The following is a 27,259-nucleotide window of genomic DNA, read 5'->3' as shown; positions in this document are numbered from 1 at the left end:
TCTATCTGCACTACTGATATCACATGAATATATTTTGAGAGCATTATCCAAATATAATTTCTTGTTTATTATTAAGGTCTAACTATTTTACCATTTGAATTCATCCTTTTGAAATTCTAAGAAATCGAATGTGTGTTTTTTTTTCTTCCAGCATAAGAGGTGCAAGAAAAATCATCTTGAAACTTTGAAATGCTGCAGATTTTCCAAAGCATCTGTGTAATGATAAGCAAGAAGGAACTTGAATTTCAGTAGTTTCTGGATTCCTCTGTTGCAGTGTGGAAGCCAAGGGGCCCATCCTCTCTGAACTGCAGGGAACCATCGAGTTTCTAGCAAGCTGTGGCTGAGAGGAGAAGTGTCAAGAGGGAGCTACTACTCTTGCTGCTAATCAGCAAGCAGGTGGGAACTTGAACAAGTAATGAGAAAATGTGAAGGTATAGGCTTATTTGCACTGCGGACTTGTAGAATAGCTTACATGAGTGATTATATTGGTGCGTATTTGGCAACTTCAGGGCCAGAAGATGGTATCGTTCTTATTAGGGACAATTAAAGGGAACAATGGAGGGGCTGCAATAGAGACCAACATTAAGGACATTTTACTCAGAGGTTACAGCATGTGCCAAGGTGTGGGAGTACAATGAATCACTGGTGAGACTTCGGGGTTGAAGGGTGGAGCTTAGCATGTGATGCATGGGAGAATAGAGGGGGGACGGTTGTAGATAGAGAGGTGGGGGCAGATGTGAAGGTCCATGAATGTCAAAAAAGATGGCTCTCCCCAGGCCTTTGACAGTTTGCAAGCAAGGAAATGATCTCAGGAAAGTCTATACTGCATGATGAAGCACTTCTGTAGTGAATTTTTAAAATTTTTTTTAAATTTTTTTTTAATTTTAAACAGTTTAAAATCCCAGAAGCTTAATGCCACAGGTATGTCATTCATAACATTAGATTTCTCTGATAACTATAATAGATTGCATGTTTTTGAAATATGAAATGCAATCACTTTTTAAAATAAGAAAAACAAGTGAGGTAAGGATAACACACAAGGAAAATTGTCCACAAGTAAGTAGATGGGAGTAAAATGGAATGAATCCTTTTTCTTCTTTTAGCTTAGACATGCTTATTTAGTTACATGCATATCTATCTTAACACACTAGTGTGTCACTCCCATATATCAAAACATTTTCAATTCAAATTCAGATTTGCTGAAAGTGTGGTTTAGCACTCTACAAAACAACTGTACATCAATCCCAAACCCAAAACTATGCTACTGATTTCGATGTAATTCAAAGACTCTAACACCACAAACTACTAGAAGAGCGAACAATCCAAGTTAAGACCTTCAAGGGAAGCAAAAATAGGAGTGCCAGAAATGAAACCATATGTTTCCCAAAAGCCACTGAGTTGTAAAGAGACAAGAACACTCGTCCTTGGGCATGATTCATTTACAAGATATGGCAGAGAAATAGTCCTAACAACTCCTATAATAAGAAATATTCTTGAGTGTAATTGCAGTCTCTTCCTAAGTGTAAACTCAATGCTATAACATTTCGACTACCACATGTAACCTTTATTAACATTCATCAACTTTTGAAAATCCATGCCTTCTCCTAGTAAGGATCTACTGTAAGGCAATCAGGTTATATGGCTTTTTCCCATTTCACAGGAACCTAGAGTAACTCTCCTTCACATAATGCGCTCATTTCAGCAGCTGGTTCTGAGCTAGGGACTCTCACAGAACAGATTAACATCGTCTTATGTAGTGATGAGGCCATAAAAATATTACATATAACCTAGAAATACTGTGCATTCCCCACAATGTGTAAAGACCTTAAATAATCTAGATCTAAAACAGTTGTTTCTTGAGGAAATAACTGCAACAAATCTAAGTATAGAAGAAAGACACTAATGGAAAAACCACAGTCCTTCTGTTTCTTTTGCTAATTAACAAATTAATTTTAAAACTGACAAATAAAAGGTGCATATGTTTCTTGGGCTGAACATGATGTTTTGAAATACGGAGGTCGCCTATTTGTTATCTAATCAGGGAGTCCTAAGAAGAACTTAAAAAACAAAAAAGCTACCCTCTGGTAACAATAGATAAGACAGAACGAGTGAGGAGGAGGACTGTGCATGGACAAAGGTACATCTTACCATGGTCCAAACTGGAAACATAATGTTAGACAACGAATGTTAACTCTCTGCTTCAAATTAACATGATGCTCTTTCATTAGGCTGGAGAGTGCCAACATAAATCAGACGAGAATAGAAGCTTCCCCAAATAATAAGTAAAAAACATGAAAGAGTAGGGAAGTACCAAATTAGCTACGAATTTTCCATCTCATTGTTTTCTGTAAAATAAAATTTTATAACGAACATGCTCCATAAAAGCTGTGCCGGTAGGTCTCGCTTCCAAAAACACTCACAGAGCTGTAATAAAAACCAAGCATGAACTCTAGGACATCTGCTATGGCATTGTTATCAAATGCAATCATTTTGGTCACAAATCCATACTCGCTTCAACTTTTTGTTGGAATATTAGTTTGTCTGCAGCATCTCCAATCTGGCACTTGAGGACTGACAGATGCTCTGGTTTTACCTCATCTTCAACTTACACGGCTTCTCATTATACTAGCTATAGCTCGGCAAACTATTTCTCTGTTCTGGAAAGGGGACAAAATGCCATCTGTCTCTGCATGGTTATCAAAACGAATACTGCAGTGTGAAGGAACGACTCCAAAGAGGAGCCGCACCCTATCCACATCCTATTACCAATTATATGTTAATGTATGTATGTGTATATATACATATTATATATACAATATGCAAGGGCTCACCACTGAATTTTTCCCATGATTCTACGATGTGTACATTTTCAACCAAAAGGCACACCTTGCCTTTCCTAGCTCTATTTGTAACCTATGCCGTTTACATCATCTGACACTAATTACTAGCTAGAAGGCAGAGAGCTGTTCTTCCCCAGCAAAAGACTCCAAGGTCATTCTGCAGCAGAAATCAGGTGGGAGCCTTACTGTAAAAAATCAGGCTACATTCAGAGACAATGGACAGCATGAAAAGAGGAAAAGCCTTTATGGAATTGGAAACACAAGCAAATTCCATGTAAAGCATTTACCTCTGCAAATCAGGAGGTGGGAAGAGAAGGAGGAGAAGGGAGGAGGAGGAAGATGAGGGGCAGAAGCGAGAGGTGGGGGAGAATGGGGGGTAGAAGCTGACACCATGGAGAACCTGAAAATGGCGCTGCTGGACCTGCCAGTGCTAACGCTGATGCTAAGAGTGTGGCTAGGCAAGGGCCAGAGCTAGCTGCAAGGGAGCACCGTCAGATGTGTGGCTCCTCATCTGCGGCACATGTGGAGCTTGAACTTTCAGTGCGACAGTACTTGATTTCTGTTTCCCTAGATTCGAAGCACAGAAAAGGAAAAGAACTTGCAACCTGGAAGGAATTTTATACTTCAAGAAATTCAAGGAGCTCTTTAAAACCAGTATTTTCCTCAGCTGAGGTGCTAGAGATCAAGATCAATCGTACTGAGGATCCTGAGATTTGGAGACTCTGACTTAGGGGATATTCAGCCCTTCACTCCTGAACCTCTTGACATTTAAAGTTGCCTGCTCAGAGCCAAAAGTACATTTTTACTAGCAATTGATAGGAACCAAAGTCCCTGTGGCATCCATATGTGGGCCTTGTCATTTCCAAACTAAGTCTTTGTTTGAACCCCTAACCCCAGACACCTGTCTAAAAAATTGATGAGGATTAGAGAGCCAAATGAGTGCTGTTTTCTTACTCCATAGTCAATTGGTTGGGTTCTGTTCACATAACCTTCTGTCTAATTCTAAAGTTTATACGAAATGAGATTCAGGAAGCCTTATATGAAAGCTATCAGTCCAGTTCCCACTTGGGTCAGTTGACTTCACTGCATCGCATGTCATAGTTGTGTGCTGCCCCTCACCCATAAAGCCATCTGGCAAATGGCACAGTTGGTCACAAGGACAGCCAAAGAGAAAACATGGCCAAAGCCATTCTGGTGCCTAGGAAGAAATGACAGGGATTCAGGAGAGCCTTCTTGGTCCACACGGACGGGAAGCCCACTCATCGGCCGGGGCTATGTGCATTCCTTCTTGTTGCCTCCAGCAGGTCCTGACACCCAGCAGGACTGGGCTTTGGCATTCTGAGGCTCCCCTCACTCCAGGTGCCTCCTAGAAATGCTTTTACTTTCAAACCAGCCGCCACTTCAGCAGCAGCATTGCCCCTTGAAGAAGCACCGCTGACACTCCTTCAGCATGCTTCGGACAGGTCCACTGCACTAGACACACAAGTGGAGAAACTGGGAACAGCGTTGGGTATGGAGTCAGAAAAGCTGAGCTCCAGCCCTGCCTAAACCACTACTAAACAGCAGGACCTGAAGCAAATTTGCCAGCCTCTTCATAAAGCAATATTTTCCTTTTCTGTGTGGAAATAATCACACAATCCTGCCTCTTTCACAGGAAGAACACAGTGTCTGACATGTAACAGGCACTCAACCAATATTATTTCCTAATGTATTAAAAGACTAGACACTGACAGGTGTGGTGATACACACCTGTAACCCCAGCACTTGGAAGGCTGAAATGGGAGGATCACCTCAGGTCCGAGGCCAGTCTGGGATATATAGTGAGTTCAAGGTCAGCCTGAACTACACTGTGAGATCTTGTCTCAAAAGAAAAAAAGGACATTAGACACTTAAAGTGTCATGAAAGCAAGAATGTCCCCAAAGAGTCTCACATGATCAGAGGTGGGGCTTTGGGGAGGTGAGGGGGATCATGGGATGTTATACTTAGTGGTAGATTTGTCAACTGATGAGTTCATAGCTGAATGTGCTGCTAGGAGGTAAAGCCTGATCAGAAGAGGTGGGTTGCTAAAGGTGTGACCTGAAAGAGTTTATTCTGTCCCTGGTTCCTCTCCCTCTATTTCCTGGTCATCATTAACCAAGCATCTTTTCTCTGATGCACCCTTCAACTATGATGCTTCTGCCTTGAAGCCAGCTTATCATGGACTGAACCCTCTGAAACTTGAGGCAAATAAAAACCTCTCCTTTTAAAGAGTAAGGTATTTTGTTCCAGTGATGGGAAAGTGATTAATGCATATGACATTGAAGTCAGCATTGAGTTCGTAAGCCCAGTGGACTGAGATAAGTGGGCAGTTCAACCTGCTGAAAATCCACTGCAGATGGTATTAGAAAATACACAGAACTTCAATAGCCTTCAGTGGATCTCAAATAGCTTTCAGTAGCCAAGTTCTTTAAATTTCTCACAGCAATAATGAGATTCTGATAGGGATAATAATGGCAATGATGATCAGTTACCAGAATTTACTATGCATCTACCATAAGCTGGTATTCACACACTTGTATTTCATTTAACCTCACAGGAAGGCTGCATGGAAGTTGTGATCATCCCCACTTTACAGATATGCAAACAGAAGAACAGATAAATGAAATGGTTCTCCAGGATCACAGGTGGCAGAACTGATATCCCAATCTGTGGACTTCAAGTTAAAAGAGTTCACATAACCTTGTTTACTTCCCATCTAGTATCTAGCCCATTACCTAATTTGGTTGCATATCTATATGGTTACATATCTATATGGTTATATATATATATATATATATATATATATATATATATTCTCAAGTAATTTTGTTAGTTACACATCAGGACAAATATAATTTCAGAAATAAGAAAACCAAAGTTTGTCAAATGTAAGCAACTCATCTAAATCTACAAATAAACATAGCTAGCAAGGAATGGAATCTGGCTTTGCATCCAGACCTGGCTGATTCCTTATCATGAGGTTCTTACAAAATTGTAAAGCTCCATGAAGTTTGGTGCTTGGTAGATAGATGTTCTGGAGAAGCTCAGCAAATGAATACACGTGGACTCTTGAGATATGCCTTGTCCTGTTTTCCTAGTTTTGAAAGCAGAAAATTCAAAAAGGCATTTCAAAGGCATGTCTTGAATGCAGCTGCCTGGTTAAATCTGTTCACTTCCCAGAGAAGGCTATCTTTTTACTTCAGTGAGGCACATATCTGACAACATGAGTTCACTTTTAAAGTGGAATATCTCCATTCCAAGTGACAAAATGAGATGGCCAAGGGGAGCAGAGAATTGCAAAGTACACTGCAATCCAACATGAGAGGTGAGGGTCAACCTCTTGGATTCCATCATGAACAATGTTCCATACATTACTTGTGATTTGCATTGTTTTTCAAGCTTGAAAGCATGAGTTTGGATAATCTTTCCTCCAACCCTTCATTTGGAAGTCATTTCTTCTCTTTTGTTTGTATGCAATTATAGTATTTTAAAATTGTAAAGCACTTTGCTCCTTATCTTTCACCCCAAGTAGGTAAGAATGCAACTCACATGATCTTTAGCACCATGTGAAAGGAAGTTTTAAGATGACTCCTGATAGTCTGTCTCCTTGTATAGTTTTTTCCTCTTGAGTATGGACAGTATCTGTAAGGTATTTCAAAGCAATAGAATATGGAAAATATGGTGGGGTATCAGTCCTATGCTTCTGTACTATGATAAAGCAAGAGTTGAGAGATTTTGCAGATGTAATTCTCTTGAGTGGATTGGATCTAGTAAGGCGAGCCCTTTATAAGAGGATCTAGACCAACGGTGGTGCATCTATGGCATGCATGCTTTAGTCAGCTGTTTGTTATCACTGAAAGCTCTAAAAGTTTTGACATGACTAATCTAGACATTCTTAGCAGCCAGACACACAAAGGAACAGAGATTCTGCACATCATCATTGCTAGCTTTGAAGAAGCACACTGCCTTGAATTCTGGGGCCACAAGGAATTCTGCCAATATAACTGTCTGAACAGACACACCTCAAAAAAAAAAACAACCCTGCTCAAATGACCCATGTAAAAACTCAACAACACTAATCACTAGGGAAATGCAAACCAACACAATGAGGTATCATCCTACCCCTGTAAGAATGCCTATCATCAGAAAGATAAAAGATAACAAATATGTGAAGAAAAGGGAAATATAATGATTGGTGGGAATGTACATTAGGACAGCAATTATGGAAAACAGATGTAAGCTCATTAGAAAACTGAAAAATGGAACTATCATGTGATCCCACTGTCCAATAGTAGGTATATAGTCAAAAGAAATGAAATAAGTATGTCCGAGAAACCTCTGTAGTCACATGTTTATTGCAGTACCATTCACAATAGTCAAAATATGAAATAAAACTAGGTAACTGTCACTGGATAAATGGCTAAAGAAAATGGAGTATGTATACACAGTGGAATATTATCTGACCATAAAAAGAAAGAAATCCTGTCATTGAAAGCAATATGAACAGAACTGGAGGTTATAATGTTATGCAGAATAAGCTAGACATATAATGGTAAATACCACATGGTCTCATTGGTAGACACTCAAACATAAATTTTGTACAGGGATAGAGTAGAACAGTAGTCACTAGAGACTAGGAAAGGCATAGGGGATGGAAAAAGTTCAATAAGGGGCACCAAAATACAGTGAAGTAGGAAAAATGAGCTCTGGATTAACATGGTGTGTTAACAATTGATTCCAACAGTCTCTAACATATTTGAAAATTGTTAATGTTAGAAAAGATGAAAGCATGTATTACACTTACTTGGCTATTACACATTATACACATGCACCAAATTACCATAATGCATCACAAAGAATGTACAAATAACAACATAAAATTATAAAAATGTACAAAATAATCAACAAGTACAAAGTATGTGATAGGACATAAGAAATGAAGATAATGAACATAATGCATGTATTACATGCAGTCAGAATAAATTCAAAGTATGCATAAAAAAGAAACTCTGCCAACAATCTGAGACTGCATACAATTGGTCTCAGATGAGAAGGCAAACCAGCTGTACTTTGATGGCAGAAACTGGGAGATAATACTCGAGTGGCATTCTAAGTTATGAAGTTTCCAGTTAACTTGCTAACACAGTATTGCTTCGTCCCAGATCTACAATCAAAGCCATCTATTCCTGCATATGTCATTTTATACTTTGGACTTTAGTTTTCATTTGTATTAAGACGTTTGTCACTCAAATGACAAGGTAATTTTGGCAAGTAATGTATGAATATGGTCAGTCTGTTATAGAAACTTAATGAATGTTATGTTCTTAAACCCTGTAATTCAGTAGCAGGTTAAAATATTAGTAAGCCAGTATTTAGTAAGTCCTGTTTAATGCCAGGAATTGTTCTGGTTACCGAAGTTTCAGAAATAAACAAGCCAGACAAAATATCTGCTCCTACAGATTTCATATACTATGGTAGAAAAACAGGTAAGAACCATCCAAATATATGAATCCAGGCAAACAGGCAGATAAGGAAAGTAACACAGGATGATGTGGTATAGATACACTGGGAAACACATTCCTTTGGAAGACCAAGGAACCCTCCAAAGTAGTGGTATCTGACTTGAAATGTGAATGTCTGGAAGCACTTGGTGGGTGAGGATTAGGGACACCGTGAGTCGGAAAGAAGAACTCTCGTAAACCCATCAGCTGGGAAAGACTTTGGTGTTTTTGTAGAGTATCAAGAAGGCCAAAGAGGCTGGAGCAGAGCGAAAAGAGGGGAGAGTCGAGATGAAGCAGAGAGATAGGCAGGGGTCAGAGCACACAGTCTCTTGGGCCCTCTTGAGAGTTTGCTTTCATGTAATTCCCCAGTGGAGGCTTTTGCCTCACGTAATGGCACTGTCTGATTTATACTGTCAGGAGATCAGCCAGTGCCACAAGTTACATGGATTGTAGGGAACACAGGTTGGAGCACAGAAGTATTAATGTAGTCCTAGCAAAAGGAGACTGTGACCTGGACTGGAAGGAGGGGACGGCACTGAAGATGGTCATTCAGCTCAAGAAAATATTTGCTCAAGGATTAAACACCAATTTCACACAAATCGAGCTACCAGCTCCCCCTACACACATTTCAATTTTTTATTTTGCCTGGAAACCAGTGTATGTTTGTGGCCAGGGTCCGTCTCATAAGTAAGACTGGAGAAAGGGGTTTTTGCATAAGGCAATAGAAAGACCCAAACTAAGAAACTCCATAGAACCCACAACACTGGGTGTAAGTCATGAACTATGAGGACGAAGGGGAAAGGCCAGAAGAAAAGAGTGACAAAGCTAAAGGTGGCCAGAGATGGGCATACAGGAAGAGTGTGGAATGAGCGACAGAAGAGTGAAGATCAATATCCAAGTAAAGCAGGCAGGCAAATGACCCGGGTGACCACTGGGAAATCTATATTTGAAATGTTTCCACAATTTCAGGATAAGGGGAACATAGGTGGGTCAGCTGAAATTCAAAGACTAGGACCAAGACAGAGTTGCACATATATGCACATGTATTTGCATACAAATATTTGGACATAAGTGCATGTTAAAATGGAAATATGTTGACTCATCATGCATCTTGGACTAGATGAATTAAAACAAAAATATTAAGGACCAAATTTAAATCAATAAAAGCGAAGTCTGCAGAAAGAATCGGTTTCCTCAGGAAAATCTCTGAGAGTTTTAGCAAACTGAAGGTATCATTAAATACCACCTTTGTGTTTGAAGTGTTTGCTTGCCTAGCTGTTCTATTAATTAAAAATATTGTAATCTTATACTCAACCAGTGTTTGTAATTTCACCTTTAACACTAATCATGGGCCCCGAATGGAAAGAAACCAATAAATTGTGACTTAAAACATCTCACTAGTAGGTCTGATACACCCAGCAGGGAAAGAAGAAAGGGCCCAGACACATGAAGTGCTAAACAAATCACAGTAATGGAGACAGTCATCATCTTCCAAGGGCCAGGAGTCCAAATAACAGCTTTGCTCTTTCTAAGAAAAAAATCAGAAGACAACACCCAAAGATATTACCTACTGCCTTTTTCAATAACAATGGCTTCCATGCTTATTATTTTAGTTTATGTTAAACTTTCCATGACTTCAAATAGACTGATTTTGAGCCCACCATTTAACTGGTGGACTTAGAATCTTAAGTGCATGGTTCATGGGAACTATTTACATTGCCTTAGGAAAGGCTATGTTAGGCTTTGTTTTAAACACTACAAAAGGGGCTGGGGATTTAGCTCAGTAGGCATAAGTGCCTGCCTTCAAGTGGGCAGTTGTGAGTTTGATCCCCAGTACCTAAATAAATAAATAAATAAATAAACGCTACAAAATACCAAGTGAATGTGGGAATGATTTCAATTTCAGTCTAAAGCTCTATCAGCCTGTAATTTCTCTTCATAAGTCTTTATCATGATTTGCATTTGTGTATGTTCTTTTCTTCTTTCTAACCCCTTACCATCTAAAATCAATCCAATACTATATTGGTTTTTTCATAGTCACCAGTGATCATGATCAAAGGTCACAAAGAAAATGTCCCCCTATAGAAGGTAACATAAATCCATACCATCTATGTATGTATAGCAAGAAGTCACAAAATCACTCTAATGTTTATTCCTCATTAGAAAATTTTCTCAACTATTGAGAAGGAATTAGTGGGTCTCATCCAAGTTTAGAAGCATAAACTAAATTATCTAAGGCCAGCTATGTGAACTTACATTCATATGTGATTTTAGCTCAGAAGTTGTGTCACTACTGGATAATGGCTTTTTATTTGATGGAAATATTTCAAGTATCGCACAAATTAGATTGCAGCCACTCGTTAAATTTAAAAGATGGTATAAAGCACCATTGCTAAGGGTATATGCAATCAAATACACTTGTAAGAGGTATAAAAATGTTTATTTCTCTGCCTCCCCTTTCATGCTGAGTTCCATGAGTGCAGGAACTATTTGTGGCCTTCATGCCTAGCAGGATAGGTGACACAGAGTAGGTTCAAAAGTAATGTCAAACCAAGGACTGTGCCTGGAGTTCTTATAATCTAACTAACAAACTGGATACATACACAAATTGCAGCAAGATAAGGTAGTCAATAAAACATAACCTATGCTCACAACAAACAATGCAACAAAACACATAGGATGATAGATTAATTTAGGATGGAGTTACATGCAGACAAAGAAATGCAGAAAATAGAACTGAGCCAAATTTCTGAAGATGGGTGAATATGGTTAGAAGAAGCATTATACACTGGGCATATCAGGTGCAAAATCAGGAAGGTAGTTAAGTTCAATGCATATTCATAAAATGACAGATCCAGCTATCTATAATATAAATGTCAGATGTGTGGAGAAGAGCAAGCTTGAAACGTATTTTGAGGCAACTTGTGCACATACTAAAGTAAGCAATTTAGACATTTCATTCAGTGTACAGTTTAATAGAATTTTTACTCAGGAGCCAATAAAGATGAATGAGTAGAAGAGCAAAATTAACCAGTCTGATAATCTACTTGTAAGAATAGCAAAAGAACTGCATGTTTTATTCCCAAAGTTAAGAGAAACATTCAGAAAACTTGAGATACATCTACACAGGAAAAAATACAGGGGCAGCTGAACTGACAAAACAAAGATAAAATTAAAAAAAAAAAAAAAAACACACAACTGGTTATGTACAAATAACCCCGGGCCTCTGAAGGGGTGACAAATCAGGTAGCACCAAGCAGGAATGAGCACCCTCTAAAAACGCTCCTGGGAATAAACAGGTAACATGTTCTGAGCCATTCCACATGTTGTCAGACAGGTGAAGGCAGATTAAGTCTAACTTTTCCAACCGGAAATGAGAAGCTGGTTGAGAGACCCACGGAAAGAAAATGCATGTGATGCCAGGTGGACCAGATTTGAAATCTGGCTCCACTATTTGTGACTCCACGACCTCAGGCAATTTTCTTAGCTTCTCTTAGTCTTCATTTCCTTATTGCAAATTAGTCATGACAACAGCACCCACTTACAGAGCTGAAGTTAGTTTTAAATGAAAAAAAAATTATATATATATATATATATATATATATATATATATATACATACATACACAGGTGAAAGAGCTCTGTGAGTACTAGGACCAGGCTCAGTTCTTCTTGCACATTAATAGGTGACTGAAAATCCCCAGGGAGCTTGTTAAAATGCCTAGTCCCCATTCCCTCATCCCAGAGTTTGATTTCCCGCTTTCAGTAGGGCTCTGGGATTTGCATTTTAAAGCAAATGTTAATTGTGACTTTAAAATAAATAATACAAAATGAACCATCTTAATCATTTTAAGCATACAGTTCATACGTGTTAAATATACTCACATTTCTGTACAACAGATCTCCAGAAAGCTACACTCACCAAATAACTCCTCATTTCTCCCTTCCCCAGCCTCTGGTAACTACCATTTTACTTTCTGTTACTATGAATTTTTCTACTCTGAGTACCCTCATTTACTCTGAGTGCGATCAATGGAATCACACAGTGTATGTCTTTTGGTGACTAGATTTTTTCATTTAGCACAATAGCCTCAAGATCCGCCCATCAGTAACATATATCAGCAATGCTGTTTTAAGATACAATAATGCCCCGTTGTATGGATAGACCACATTTGTTTATCCATTTAAACATTGAGTGGCTGGTTTCCACTTTCAGCTATTGTGAATAATGCTACAGTGAATACGGGAATGTAGATGTCTCTTTGACATAAGGATTTTATTTCCTTTGGATATGAGATCATTTGGGTGACTGGATCATATGGTAGTGCTATATTTAATATTTTGAGGAGTCGGCCATGGTGACATACACCTATAATCCCAGCTCTCAGAACGCTCAGGCAAAAGGATTGCCACAAGTTTCAAGGCCAGCCTGGGCGACATAGTGAGTTCAGGGGTAGCCTGAACTAAACAGTGAGACCCTGTCAAAAAAAATTCCAAAAGAATTTGAGGAATCATACTGCTTTTGACAGTGATTGCATCATTTCATAATCACACCAACCATGCATAAAAGATCCAATATGTCCATATGCTAGCCGACACTCATTTCCCATGATATATATATATATAGAGATAGATAGACAGAGATGCTATAGACAGGCAGAGATATGGATACCATAAAACACAATGAATGTTTAAAGAAATTTATTACAGTAAAAGATGAATTGCCATTAATTTTCCTCAAAATACTCCATATCACTACAAACACACATATTCCATCATTTTTGGCAATGTGTTCACTATATTTTAAATTTAAAATAAAGCTTACTACAGTACTAACCATGTTGCCAAGAATGATAGCATAAGCATGCCAGAAGCAAGATGGAATATTTTGAGGGAAATTTAGGGCAGTTTATCTTTTACTATAATGAACTTTCCACACAGCCACCGTATTTTATGATCACCCCTCACTGATCAAACATTTATAGCAATTTCTGTCAAATGAAAATATTATCGTGTGTCCTCATCCACCTTATTCACCAGATCTGACACTGTATGACTTCTGGCTTTTCCCCAAAGTCAAAATGACCATGAAAGGTAAATGTTTTGAATTGATTCAAGGCATGCAGGCAGCTGTGACATTACCACTGAAGACACTAAGGAAAGAGGACCTCCAGAACTGCTTCAGAAAGAGGCAAGAATGATGGGAAGAACGTTCAAAGCAAGGAGGAGTATTTTAAGATATATTCATGGCAATGTATCGCTTATTACAAGCATATTAAAATTGTAAACATATCACATTTTTGGTCACACTATGCACACATGCGCACACACACAAACACGGAAAGCTACTGAATAAAATGATATTTCACTGGGATTTTGATTTGCATTTCTCCAATGGGTCCTACATTTTTACACACTCCCATGTGATTCTGAGGTGGGATCAAACTTTTGAGCTCATTCTGGGTTCACTAAAATTGCTGCTTCTCAGTAAGAAAGATGAGACGTGTAAAGGTGACCAGTGCATGTTCAGAATGAATAAAATAAAAAATCCAAGACTATTCTCCCTACTTTATTGCTATTGCAGTAAGAACTTTTATTTCCCACACATGATTTTACAGTGGGCACTAGCATTTTGTAACTGTTTCTTGTGAAGTCTCCTGTATGATGAGAATGCAAGATCAAATCTCCCACAAGTGATACTTGCCATTGTCCATTCATAAAAGCCATGGCCGAGGTAATGTATGTAAAGAACATCTTGAAGGTCAAGATTCTTGTTCATAAAATGCTGTTTATGCTACCAATATTCCCTGACAGAGAACAGTTCACTGCTGGCTTCTTTCCTTTTGTCCACCACCATTATTGTTAACTCTTGCCCCTATCCCATTCACAACTTTAATTCTGCATGATTTGTATGTGCAGAGCTGGCATGTCAATCCATGATGCACTCTTTACCAAATGTAACCACTTGGTCCCTCCACAAATATTCATATTCATAACTGATAAAACGGTGGAGAGGATTATTCTGATATTTTAAAAAACAATGATAAGAATCTTCATTAAAAAGCTGCATTTAGAAAAGGTTTTTGAACACTTATTATGTGACAATCACTTAGTCATAGATTCAAAGACCAACAAATGTAGTCACCCACATCATGTGAAAGGAATCATTTTGTTCTTTGGATCTCTCAGAAGTGAAGTTAAAGTCACATCCAGGTCTACAAATAAATTGCAAGACTGATTCACTTATTAGTTCTTTGCATACTTAACCCCTGTGATCCAGGAATGAGCCAAATGCTGAACATCAAGGAGTGGAGCTTCACCCCTGGGAAACTGTGCTTCATCTCATTGGAGGACATCTCTCTGCCAGTTTATGTGTTGCCCGGTGAAACTAATTTATCCTAACTCAAACAATAGATTGCAAATTTTCCTCCCTGATATTGGTCCAGTGTGCTTGTTTCTTTGTTTTGAGGTCCTCATACAGCTCTTCATCATTTGCCTTTAGCAGCAATATCCCTGCTTCACATATTGCATCTCAATAATTGTTTCTCATTCTACAGGACTGAAAGCCATTGTACTAAAAAAAGAGTTAATGATGCATAAATGTAGTGTGCTGTGTCTAAGTTAAGATAGTGCATATACAGAATCTTGACTTCAAGAACACAAACATAAAAAATCAGTAAACGCTACATCGTTAAGTCAACTAGATCGGCATGGAAACCAGAGGAAGTTAACAGGGTGGAAATATTCTGGACAAAGACCATTCTTTTGGGGTCACTGACACAGACTTTCTACCCCCACACCACCCCCAAGAAAAGACAGTTCTGAATTTCAAATCAGTAAAAAAAAAAAAAAAAGCTATTAAGAAAGTTCTGAATGTTGTACCAATGTATATTTTCCCAGACAGGAAATCTTAAATTATGCTATTTAGGTTTAAAATTTCTGGTAACTTAGACTGAACTGTGTTTCTTCGTGGAGAAATATGAGGATGGTCCTCTAGGGTCAAAGTCCCCAGGAGTAGAGTAGGGAAAAAGTTTAGGCTGCTGGTAACCATGCTGTGAAGGGTATTTTAGAGCTCAGTGTTCTCAAAAACAATTCCACAAATCAATAACTTACCCAATGTTAAAAGGCAAAAAAAAAATATTCTGCAATGGGAGAAGCTCTTTTTTTCTATCTGAAAAGGCAATGCACAACATCAACCTTCATGAAGTTCCTTCCTGCTATCCTGACTCTCCAAAGAAGTCATCTTTGAAGCAGATAAAAATGAAGGATTAGGATTTAATTTTATTGGTGATATCCTTAGTAATAGAATAAACACAGAGTGTGCCAGTTACTGCTATTTCTCTTTAGTTAATATTCGGCACCCTGAGGTTTCAATGAGAAACCAAGAAGCATTATCATTTTGCAGGAGAAATTTAAAAATCAAGAAGCTAAGAAATGTGTTCAAATTTCACATTAATTCACTGCCGAGACTGGGAAAGTACTTGACTAATGACTCTATTTTGAGCTAAGTGTTCTGACATAATCTCACTCATGACAGAAAGAAACTACGTATCCAACAGTGGATGCTGGTAGTCTATATATTTCTAGGCTCAGAGAATCTGGGGTATCTGAATGGAAAGGCAGGAGGCACCAGGGCTGATCTATGCATAAAAATTCTGTAAGTACAGTTGGAGAAGGCAGCCTGTGACGATTTTAAACACAAGATGTCTAGGTGTATCTGGCAACTTGTGAATCACAGAGTGCTTTCTTTTTGCTCTTTTGCTTCTGCTATTACTCCTGCATGAAATATCCATTCACTGGATTCAGTTATTCAAGGTTTAAGTCTTGCTCTTCTACAAAGTCTTCTTTAATTTCTCAGTCTTCAGGGCCACTCTATCCCCCTAAAGTCCTGTGTAGATTTGCTGTGTGGTTTATACTGTACATCATTTGACACTTAGCATGTTATTTCATTAATACTGCCACTCCTTATGCATGTATCTGTGTCCTACCTAGACAATAAGCCTCTTTTGGTTTTTACAGTACTGAGAATTGAACTCAGGTTCTTGCATGTGCCATGTAAGCACTCTGTCCCCCAGCTTTAGCCCTAGTCCTTTTATTTCTGAGATAGGGTCTTTCTAAATTACCCAGAGTAATCCTGGATTCATGATTCACATGCTTCAGGCTCACAAGTAACTGGGATTACAGGGATACACCAGTATGCCCAGTGAGAATAAGTCTTTCAAATGAAGAGATTTCTTTTATAATTGCCTTAGAAAATGTTTTTTCTTCTCCAGTTGAGTACCTCGAGTAACAAGAAAGTCACTACTCTAATGGAGTAAAAAACAACTATCATTGATGAACTCACTGCCACCATCACACACGAAGCAATATCTAGTTTATGATAATACATACTCATCGGCACCTGAGTCCCTCTAACCCGAGAGATTATATAGATTACATGGGTACAGGTTTGTCTGCAGGGGACATGCTCTCACATGCCTGAGCAGCAATGGTAAATTATTGCCTGCTGTCCTCACTTCAGCCAAACATCTGCAACTCTCTGGCTGTTCCTCACATGCCATGATTTCCACACTTTTCACCTGCATACATGTGACTAGTGTGCACACAGTGCAAAGAAGATGCCAAAATTTTCTGTATGTCTTTGTACATGTAATACTTAAAACTAAGTTTAACATTCCAGTTCATTTATTCACTTGCTCATAAATTTATTCAGTCACTACATATTTACTTAGTAGTGTCTTGTCTAGCATCATAATATGTGTAGAGGATACAGCAATAAAGCAGAGAGATATGGCTCCTGGTAGAGGATATAGACATTTAACTGTGCAGATAAATATTCAACACTGTGATGTGTAACAAATTATCACAGGTTTAGCACACGCTGTCTCACTGTGTCCATAGGTCAGCAGCCGGAGTCCTGCTTCCTGCACTTTCTGCTCAGGGACTCATATAATGAGAAAATCAAGAGGTTCACTGGGGCTGGGGTCCCACCTGACAGTTCATCTGGGGGAAGATTTACTTCCGAAGGCTGTTGAAAGAATTTATTTTCTTGCAGCTGAATGTATCTCCGCTTAGTTCTTCAAAGCCAGCAACAGAAAGAGACTTGAATGTCACAGACTAGAATCATGTAGCATGTACCCATCATCATGAGCATTATCATCTTTGTCATATTTTACTGATAGGAGCAAGTCATAGTGCACACCCATATTCCAAACTCGCCCAAGTATTCTCTTAATGGTGACACAGAAAATTGGAAACTGTGGAAATTAACAAAGAATCCAAATGAAAGTCTTCCGGTGTATTAAATTGCCCACCAAGCAGCGTAGTCTATGGAGAAGCACTCTATCCCTTCTTGTGGGAGCACTGAGGCATGTCCTAAGTTGGTAAATATATAAGAAAGTGCCAAAGGACTAATGGAATAGGAAGTCCCTAGGCACCATTAGAAAACTGTACACAAGATGCATTCCACAGGAGTCAACACAGATAGGCTAGCATCGTTACGCAGCTCTTCTAGTACTTACAAGACCTCAAAACCTTGTATATTCTAATGTAGCAGGATAAAACTCTACTAAACACAAGCTCAGAGGCTGATGCTTGCTTGGTATTTCTATCAATTACTATGATTTTTAAAGCATCTGGGAAGATTGCTCTCTTTAATAGAGTCTAGGGCAGTAAGGAAGGGGGGCGACCTTCTAGTCAACTCAAGTAACTGAATCAACTCTGGTAATACACGCACAATGCTCAGATCTGATCCCTTCAGTAGAATATCGGAGAGTGATTTGTTAAACAAATTAGAACGAGAATCTTGTGTGATTTCTAGTGTGACACAGCAAGAACTTAGGAGTCTCCACTAAACAACTGTGTAGACATAGGCTACCAAATATAGAATTTTCCACCCTTGGTGAGCAATCACCTATCATGGAGAATTTGAGAAGTGGCCTTAAAAGTAGACGCTAGGTTCAATGACCTCATGAAATTTCCTCTAGTTCAGGGATCATATAAAAATCAGCATATTTCAAGATGTCTATATATTTAAGAGGAACAGTATTTCAACCAGACTTTATTGCTATTACACCAGGATTTTTGAAGGTAAAACTTTTGAAATGTAGATGAAGCAATGGTCAAATAAGATGAAATATTGAAAATACATTAATCCCTTCAATTATTTTAAATGGATACATCTAACTTGGCATCATCTCAGGATCAACTTTGGACACAAAGGTGAAAGATTTCAGATCCAAAGGTAGAAAAAGACAGATATTGGCTTCTGGCCAAATTAGGAATTCAAGGGTAATCGTATTCACTTAATGAGAGGTCACTTAATCCAATTTCGTAGCCAGTGTTAGTATGCGTATAGAGGAGCCCAGGGAGATCATAAAACATGTTAACACTGAAATAAATAATTGAAAAATTCCTAGGACCCACTAGGGTGTAACTTTAAGGTTATGTCCAAGGAGAATCAGCGTTCTCTGTCTACTTTCTGCACTTCCTCAAACACAGATGTGCAGACAGTGCAAAGCAACTGAATCCCAAGTCAGGACAGGAGAGAGCAGAAACAAGATCTATTATTGGCTGCAGATAAAAGTGTTGCAATATGTTAAGACAAAGGAGCACCGGAAGATTTCCTGAAAGACTCCCTAGGAAAATGAGAATCATTCAGTTCCTAACTCAGTATCCTCATTTTCATTACAGCCATTCACACCAACAAAAAAAGAGTACATTGATATTAATCATAAAATTGGGAGGGGGTTAGTAATATCATAGGAAAAAAAGCTCTGAGCAACTGGCTATAGCCAGAAGAAAATGACCATCATTTCCACTCATTTCTTCCACAAAAAGTAAATGAGATAGTTTGTCTATAGCATTGAAAGAAAAGCTGATTAGATTTCCCAGCATGAAGCAGCTCCACAAACCCGGCCGCCCCTCCATCCCCTTGGAACGGACCACTTCAAGGGAAGGGGATAGCTCAGTGGGTAGCTGTTCCTTTCTGGGGGCAATGGTTCTCCACAAAAGAACTTTATTTCTTCTTTTTGAGTTCCATGATTTTCCAACACAACTTATGTTTTCAATTGCTTCCCCACAGCAGTAACAATGTCCTAAGTGTCAGTACAGGACAAAGAACTAATGTGACTTGCCTAGAGTCACACAACTTACAAATGTCAAGTCTTGGAATTAAAAGCATCTATGATTCCACTGTGGGTGTTTCTGCCATCAAACACTGTCTCCTCAAACGGGTACATGCAGACACACAAACACATACCCATGTCACATTGGGTTCCCTCAGGACATAAATTGAAGCTCACTGGTTAAGTAGAGAGAAAATCAATGGATATGAGTCATTTAATGCATTCAAGAATCAAAATGCAGGCATAATGGCATTCATGAATAAAAGGGGTACAGCTAAGAACAAGCCCCATGTGAATGATGGGTGACCCCCTTACACAGCCATGGGTGAGCATCAGCAGGTTGTTGACAAGGACTTGTTTCTTAGGTCTAAATTGCAATGTATTTTAGGACAGTGGTTCTCCAAATGCTACACAGCAGGAAGGGGGCTCCAGGAAAAAAAAAAGTTAGTGGAAAATGTACATGATAAAAAGATAAAAAGTAATTTGTCACAGATCATGCAGCAGCAACCATGATGGGAGATGAAGCACAGTGTCTTAGAAGCCAGTGTTCTTTCCACTCACTAGACAATGATGTCGTCTATAAAAATTCCAGAAAAATCAGCTCAAGGACATGAGGACAGAAAAGGCCTGAGGGAAAGTATGTGATTGCCTTCGAAAGAGGAAACAGTGGAACAGTATTTCCGTAAAAGTGGAAAAGAGGAGTGCAGGAGAAGGATGAGCAGAAGGGGAGGTGGACCCCTGGGGAAAGAGGCTGTGAGTGCAGTCTCTGACATGATCCGTCTCTCCAGAGTCAAGGGCTGCGAGGGTGAGGGAAGAGACCATCTGCTCCACCCTCAAAACATCTGTTAGAAAATAAGACTGATGGCATGTGTCATGTCAGGAGGATCTTGTGAAAGAAACTGCTGAGCCGTACATGATCTGAGCTAATAGAGAAGTCCCCAAGGTTTGAAGACCTAGATTCTAATCCCAATTCAACTGCCAATTTACTATGGTACACTGGGAAACTGCTTAACCCTATTCTATCTCAAGATCTCCATTGGCAATGGGGCGGTAAAATAAACACTCTTGGGAATACTCCAAAATCACATTCTCGTATTCTTGATAGGTACAATATATCTACAAAGCCCTAAGACAGTTCCACCCTTTCCAGTTCAAAGGAATCCCTCCACTTCAGCCGAAAAAAAGAAAATTAAATTCGCTATTCTCTGCCAACTTTCAGAGAATAAAAAATCTCAACAGACCAGTATCCTACCAAAAGAAAATTTTAAGAAACTAAGAGAAATTCACAAACATATTTGGATTACGTGTTTATCTTTACACTGTGAGAAACAGTGTCTATTTTGTTACAGTTATTATTACACCTTGTAAAATAAAAGGACAGAATCCATGTTGTAGGTTATAAATTGTATGAGACTTCAAGCTCTTCCAGATATAAATTCCCTGGGAAAGAGTAGGAACAGAAGATTTCTTTTTCCTGGATTCTTCATGCTAACAAATGGTGTTCTGCTTAGATTGGATGTATTTTTTAATGGGCTCATAATAAAATAAACTCAAATAAATTGACTAAACACTTACTTGGTATTTTTAGTTCAGGCAGCCAATAATAGAGTAGCTAAAATTCTTATGAAAGAGAAAGTGCTCATCATTATCATTTTTAGAAGAGTAAGCAATTAAAGTAACATTAATTTATTGCAAATCTTGCCCCTGATTAGCCACATATGTCTTACTTATCTTTATAAAGCAAGTTTATCTAAAGCAGCGGCTCATTTCTTTTAATCAGTGATACTACTCGTGGGTCAGAATGTGGGAACAGGAAGAGAATTTATTGAGAAAGATCAGGGACTTTTGTTTGTTTTGTTCATAACCGGAAAACCAGGATCAAGGTTAGGGGTTACAATGTTTAAATCCTAGTCTTAAACTCATCCCTTCGAGTTAACTGCTGTTCTCTGAAGGCAATGAATTTTAAACTGAAAATACCCCTGAGACGAATGCCACATTAAACTAAGATCATTTTCGTGTGAATTACTTTATTGGGTGGATTTGTCTATCAAGTTAATCCTGGGGGAGCACGAGTTGAGTGCACTGGGTTTACAAGTGAGCCTGGACCAAAGGAAACAGGATGTATTTAGAAAGGGGCCTCTGAGAAAGCCCCAGATGCTGCTTTCACTCGCGTCATTTGCTGGTATCAGCCTTCAGAAGCCTGGTAAGTTGGCAACATCCTTAGAAGTTAGCATGAAGAAGCTGAGATGGCACAGAGTTTCGCTTCAAATCTATTGCCATTTTCTTACAGCATTATTCACAATAGCCAAGACACAGAATCATGTTAAGTACCTTTCAGGGGATAAGCAGATAAAGAAAATGTGTCACACTCACTCACAGATATGCACACACACTCAGAGGAATATTATTTGGTTTTTAAAAAGAAGGAAAGCTGTCATTTGTGACAGCATGGATGGAACTGTGGAACATTACGTTAAGTGAAATAACCCAGGCACCAAAAGACAATCACAGCATGATCTCACTCATACGGAATCTGAAAAAGCTACACTCATAAAAGGAAAGAGTAGAGGGGTGGTTATCAGGGGCTGAGGTGCAGGGTGGAGAACATGGAGATGTTGATGAAAGGATACAATCTTTAAGTTATGCAGGATAAGTAAGTTCGGGAGCTCTATTGTACAGCATGGTAACTACAGCTAATAATAATGTATCGCATGCTTTAGAACTACTAAAAGAATAGATCTTAAGTGTTCTCACTGCAAGCAAAAAAAGGTAACTATGAGAGGTGACAGATATAATTAGCTGGATTGTGGTAATCATTTTAAAATGTGTGCATACATCAAAACATCTTATTGTACACTGTACATATCTACAACTGCGTCATTTATGCCTCAATAGAGTTTTGAGGAAAGATGCATATATTATATTAAGAAAATAATGTTTTTCTACAGCAGTACTATCCAGTAGAAAAATAATTTGAGTCACAAAATTTAACAATTTATACCAGTCATATTTTCCAAAAGGAGATAAGAAAAATTAATTTTAATATTGTGTTAACTCAATAAATCCAAAATAGAACCATTTCAAAATGTAATCTAGATAAAAATTAAGGAGGTAATTTACACCCCTTTTCCCAATTCCCTGAAACCTAGCACATCTTTTGTATCATAGGTCACACAATTTGGTCACTAAATGTCCACCAGAAGTAACTGATTCATTTTGTATTCTCACAACATTTACAATTAGAAAAGTAGATGCACATACCCAAGTTGTTCCAAATGTAGTGAAGTTTTTACATTAACTGAGCATCACTTTTAAAATATAAATTAATCAATGGTAAGTGTAATTCAAAATTTATTTTATCAGTTGCACGATTTATTTCAGGCACGAGAAGGTCACCTAGGACTACTGTCCTGAACAGTGCCTGCCTAGGATGTGAGAAATGGGAAGCCAAAGCCTCGGTGCAGCGGGAGTCAAAGACTCACAGTGAGCGTTCCTAGTTCATTCGCCTCTTTCCAAAAGTGTACAACATATTCCTGTGCCCATCCAGTTATTTCATTCATAATGTTCAGTACTCCCAATGCAGCCCTCCTGTAGGATAACACAGATCCTTCTAACATCAGCCCTACTGCTTATAATAGCAACTCAAATGTGAACTCCTTGAGAATAGGGTCCAGGATACATTCAAACCACAGTGCTTTGCCCAGTGCCTGGCACAAAACAAGCATTTCATCAAGTCTTAATAAATGATTGACTACTCTCATGAGAGTTGACCAATAGAGTGCTTTTCACATGCTTTGTGATGTAAACATAACAATGGTCAATTTGATCACAACTTAATGTATATAGTCAACAGGCTGTCAGCTCATGAAGCTTGTGAGTAACAGACACTCATAGCAAAAGTCCACTAGCTATACCCCAACTTCTCAAATACATGCTTATTAACAAATGCTGGAAAGTCAAACATTTAGTTAGCCTGTTAAAATGCAAATACTCTCACTGGGAATGAGATCTTATATATAGCTCTTGGAGGAAATAAGCAGAATTTGAGCAAAACAGACAAGAGGCCCTGCTGAGGGTGGACAAAGGAAGGATACAGAATGAAGATGTCAAGCTTAAAATTCAAACAAGGCCAACTTCCCTTTTGGCCTTTGGCCAGCACTGATGGCACCTAATGCTTCATAAACATGCTGCATAACACCGTACACTTCCAATCTAGAGAAACATAGGACATTTCGAATGAAAAAGGAGATACACCCACTAGGATGCCGACACCATTTTTTTAAAAAAAAAAAGGCAAATAGTTAAGTGTCGGTGAAAATATGGAAAAGTTGGAACCACACCTGTACTATTGCTGTGAAGAATATTACACTGCTTCCTCAATATGCCAAACATAGTACCATATGTATATTATGCAGTTATCTGGTCATCCCATAAACCATCCGAGCTGACATATAAAATTAGCCATCATGCCTGGCAAGTCCCCATCTGTGTATACACCCAAAAGAATCCAAAAATAGGCCAGGGATCTAATTCAGTGGTACAAGTGCCTGCCTAGAAAGCACGAGGTCATGAGTTTGACTCACATTCCCCCCAACCCCAAGAAAACCTGAAGTCCAAAAGAATCCAAAACAGATGTTCAAACTAAAATTTGTTTCTAGCTACACTGGGTGCACTAGGTGTTTTTAGCTCCACTGCTTACAATAGCCAGAATGCAAAAAAAAAAAAAAAAAAAAAAAACCCAAAAGTTTATGAATGATGAAAGGATAAACAAAAGGTGCTATATCCAAACAATGGAACAGCATTAAGCCATAAACGGGATGAAGTGTTGAGTACATATATCTGCTTCATGGATGAACCTCAAAAGCTTTACATTAAGTGAAAGAAGCTAGGCACAAACATCACAAATTAAATATTCACGATAGGCAGATCAACAGACCGAAAGCAGATCATAACCTTTCAATGTATATGGGGCTTCCTTTGGAATAATACAAATATTTAAGAACACAATGTAGTGATTACTGGACAGTATTATGAACACATTTCTTGCTACTGAATCATATATTTTAAGATTAAGAGTTATGTTATGTTCCATGTGTTTTGTCACAATTTCTAAAAACTCAAATAGCCATAATGTACAAAATGAGGTAAAATTTTAATGAAGCCCTGAACCAGGTCTTTCCTTTCTTCCTTTTTAGAATTTCATGCTTCATCTTTTTTTACTAAATCATATAAGGATCATCTGTATCCCTACAATTCTTGTATTTGCATTGTGGCTCATAGATGTCATAATTAGGAACTTTCCTTCTTTTTCATTTTATTCAATGCAACTAATCCTACCAGTAGAAATCACATTATTTTCAACAAACTTGTACTCTAACCGTGCCTCTCTACCACAAGCCTAGCATTTTATGTGCATTTTCTTCATTAATTTAGGAGTTACATATTTAAAGGTAAGAAACAGCAACAAAATTGCTTGGGATTTATTTTTCAAAGCAGACAAATAATGTAGAAATCCTGAAGGTAAAATACCAACAAAATGAATCTAATTGGAAAATCCTGATTTTCACCTCGATGGATGTGTTCATCCACTAGTAAAGTGGGTACTGACTGTGAACCTACAGTGTGCGTCTCCCTGTGATGGCAGTGAGATGATGAGCTTTTCTGAAGTTGATTTTGGGTGGACATGAAGTGTCATGTCATCTATGAGACAAAGGTAAATACTAGTGTGCAGATGTGAAAGGCAAAACAGAAGAGTGTGTTTTAATCCCTGGGTAACTGGAGGAGAGAGAGAGAGATAAGACCATTTTCTATGTGCCTTTCTTGCTTTATAATAAATACACTGAAGTGCCACTGTTCCGCCATTATTGATAGGACCATGAAACTGGTAACAGTGAGTTCATCATTCACCAACGGGTTTCTGGCACTGCCAGTCATTGACTACCATTGGAGCCGATCAAAGTGTGTTATGCCAAATTCCATGATATGTACAATATAGAGAGGGATGCATGAAATCAGAGGACATATCATGTTGTGGTTCCAAGCCTTCCACATTTCTGTTATTGCATAACACAAAATCTTTCAGATAAGAAAAAAAAATTAATTGACTCCTTTTGTCTACTGCTCCTGACACTCAAGACTCTAAACTACATGTTCAGAGACTAAGACACAAGAAAGATTTTTTAAGGCCCCACACATCAGTATCACTAGAACCTGAAATCAAGAAATACTGAGAAAAATAACAATTACAAAATGTTAGGGAAAGAGGCCAGGCTGTATAATAGCACAAATTACATAAAGGAAACCAATGAACCACACCCCAAATCTGAGAGTTGCTGTTCAGTGATGGAGATGACTGATAAGTTTCTCTATTCAAGCTTTTTATCAGTTCAAAGCACAGCTATGTAAATGAGATAAGTCAAATATAGAGCAAAAAAATGATAAGCAATTGTCAAACCACTGAACGAGAGGAAAGGTGAACCAGGGGACTGACCAGAAAGGCTGTGGGCTGTATAACTTGAAGAAATTATACTTTCTGGATTTCACACGTACTCGGTGGCAATGTCTCACATGTGCACTTTAGTTTATTAAGGTGACCTCTGCTACACTCCTTTACTTCAGAGATGTTTCTGGATGAGAAAAACTGTCAGCCTCCAATAACATATAAAGTATATAAGAATGCAATTATAAAAATCCTACCTCGCTGTGGTGGGACCAGTATGTAGAAAGGGGTTCACATCTGTCACCTGACTGGCTATTTAACACAAGTAATCTGAAACTTTCTCATTGCATATCCTTCTAAGATTTTCATAGGAAAAGGTATTTTACATTTCGTGGGTGTTGTCACTTTCTCTAAATTAACTTTTTACAGTGGCGTAAAACCAAAGACTTACATAAAAAACAAAATTAAAAACAACACACCCCAATTAAAGTCTTGCTGGGGTCATATAACATGGACTTGATGTTTCACACCAACAATGGTTTTAGTGGTTCGGGATACAAATACAGACAGAGCCCCCTGGAAGGAATTCAAATACTAGCACCTACGTTTGGGGAAGCTGACATGCCAGCGCTTAGCTTCTTTGCACTTTTTCGAATTGAAAATCCTCACCTCCGTGTGCAGTGCACCTGGTTAGCTAGCTAACCTCTGACTGTGACAGTAAGTCAGCCTTATGGCACCTGTATAAACAAAAACCCCATGTGATTGCTTTCGGAATGGGGCTCATCCAACGTGCAGGTATTGTTGCAGACCTGTTGTGCTTTATTCGGGCAAACAAGCAATGAGGACTCAGAGTAAAGCACTGTTTTTGAAACGGAGAAAAAGGGGAATGTTCTTTATCTGCTGTGATAGAGGAGGAGGTAAAGGAAGAGAGTGTTTTTAACAAATATATTATTTATACGGAACCTTGAGCAGTAAAACAAAATTGAAGAGGGAAGCGCATTTATCAGTGGGGTGGAGAGGAGGATTGATTCAAACATTAAAGCTCTCAGGTTGCCTCTGGTTTCATCTGAGATATTTGTATTTTAAAACCTCTGCATTCCAGCTTCTCTCAGTACTGGATGTGAAGTTTCTACTCCGTGATCACGATTATGCTGTCAGCTAAATGATCAATCATGCTATTGCCAATTTTGCATTGAGACTTCCCAGCAGGGTGAAATCAGAGAACAAAATGGCTGTAGGGGAAGAATTTGTTTAAATACAGTTAGTTTGGAGAACTGGCAAAATGGTAAGAAAAATGATGGAAAACATATGAAGTGTAAATGCATCTATCTTTCA

Source organism: Cavia porcellus, unplaced genomic scaffold (assembly GCF_034190915.1).
Source record: "Cavia porcellus strain 051 isolate PalLab524CR breed Dunkin Hartley unplaced genomic scaffold, mCavPor4.1 scaffold_3, whole genome shotgun sequence".
In the NCBI taxonomy this organism is placed as follows: domain Eukaryota; kingdom Metazoa; phylum Chordata; class Mammalia; order Rodentia; family Caviidae; genus Cavia; species Cavia porcellus.
The sequence above is the reverse complement of the archived record's forward strand: the minus strand, read 5'-3'. Positions refer to the sequence as shown.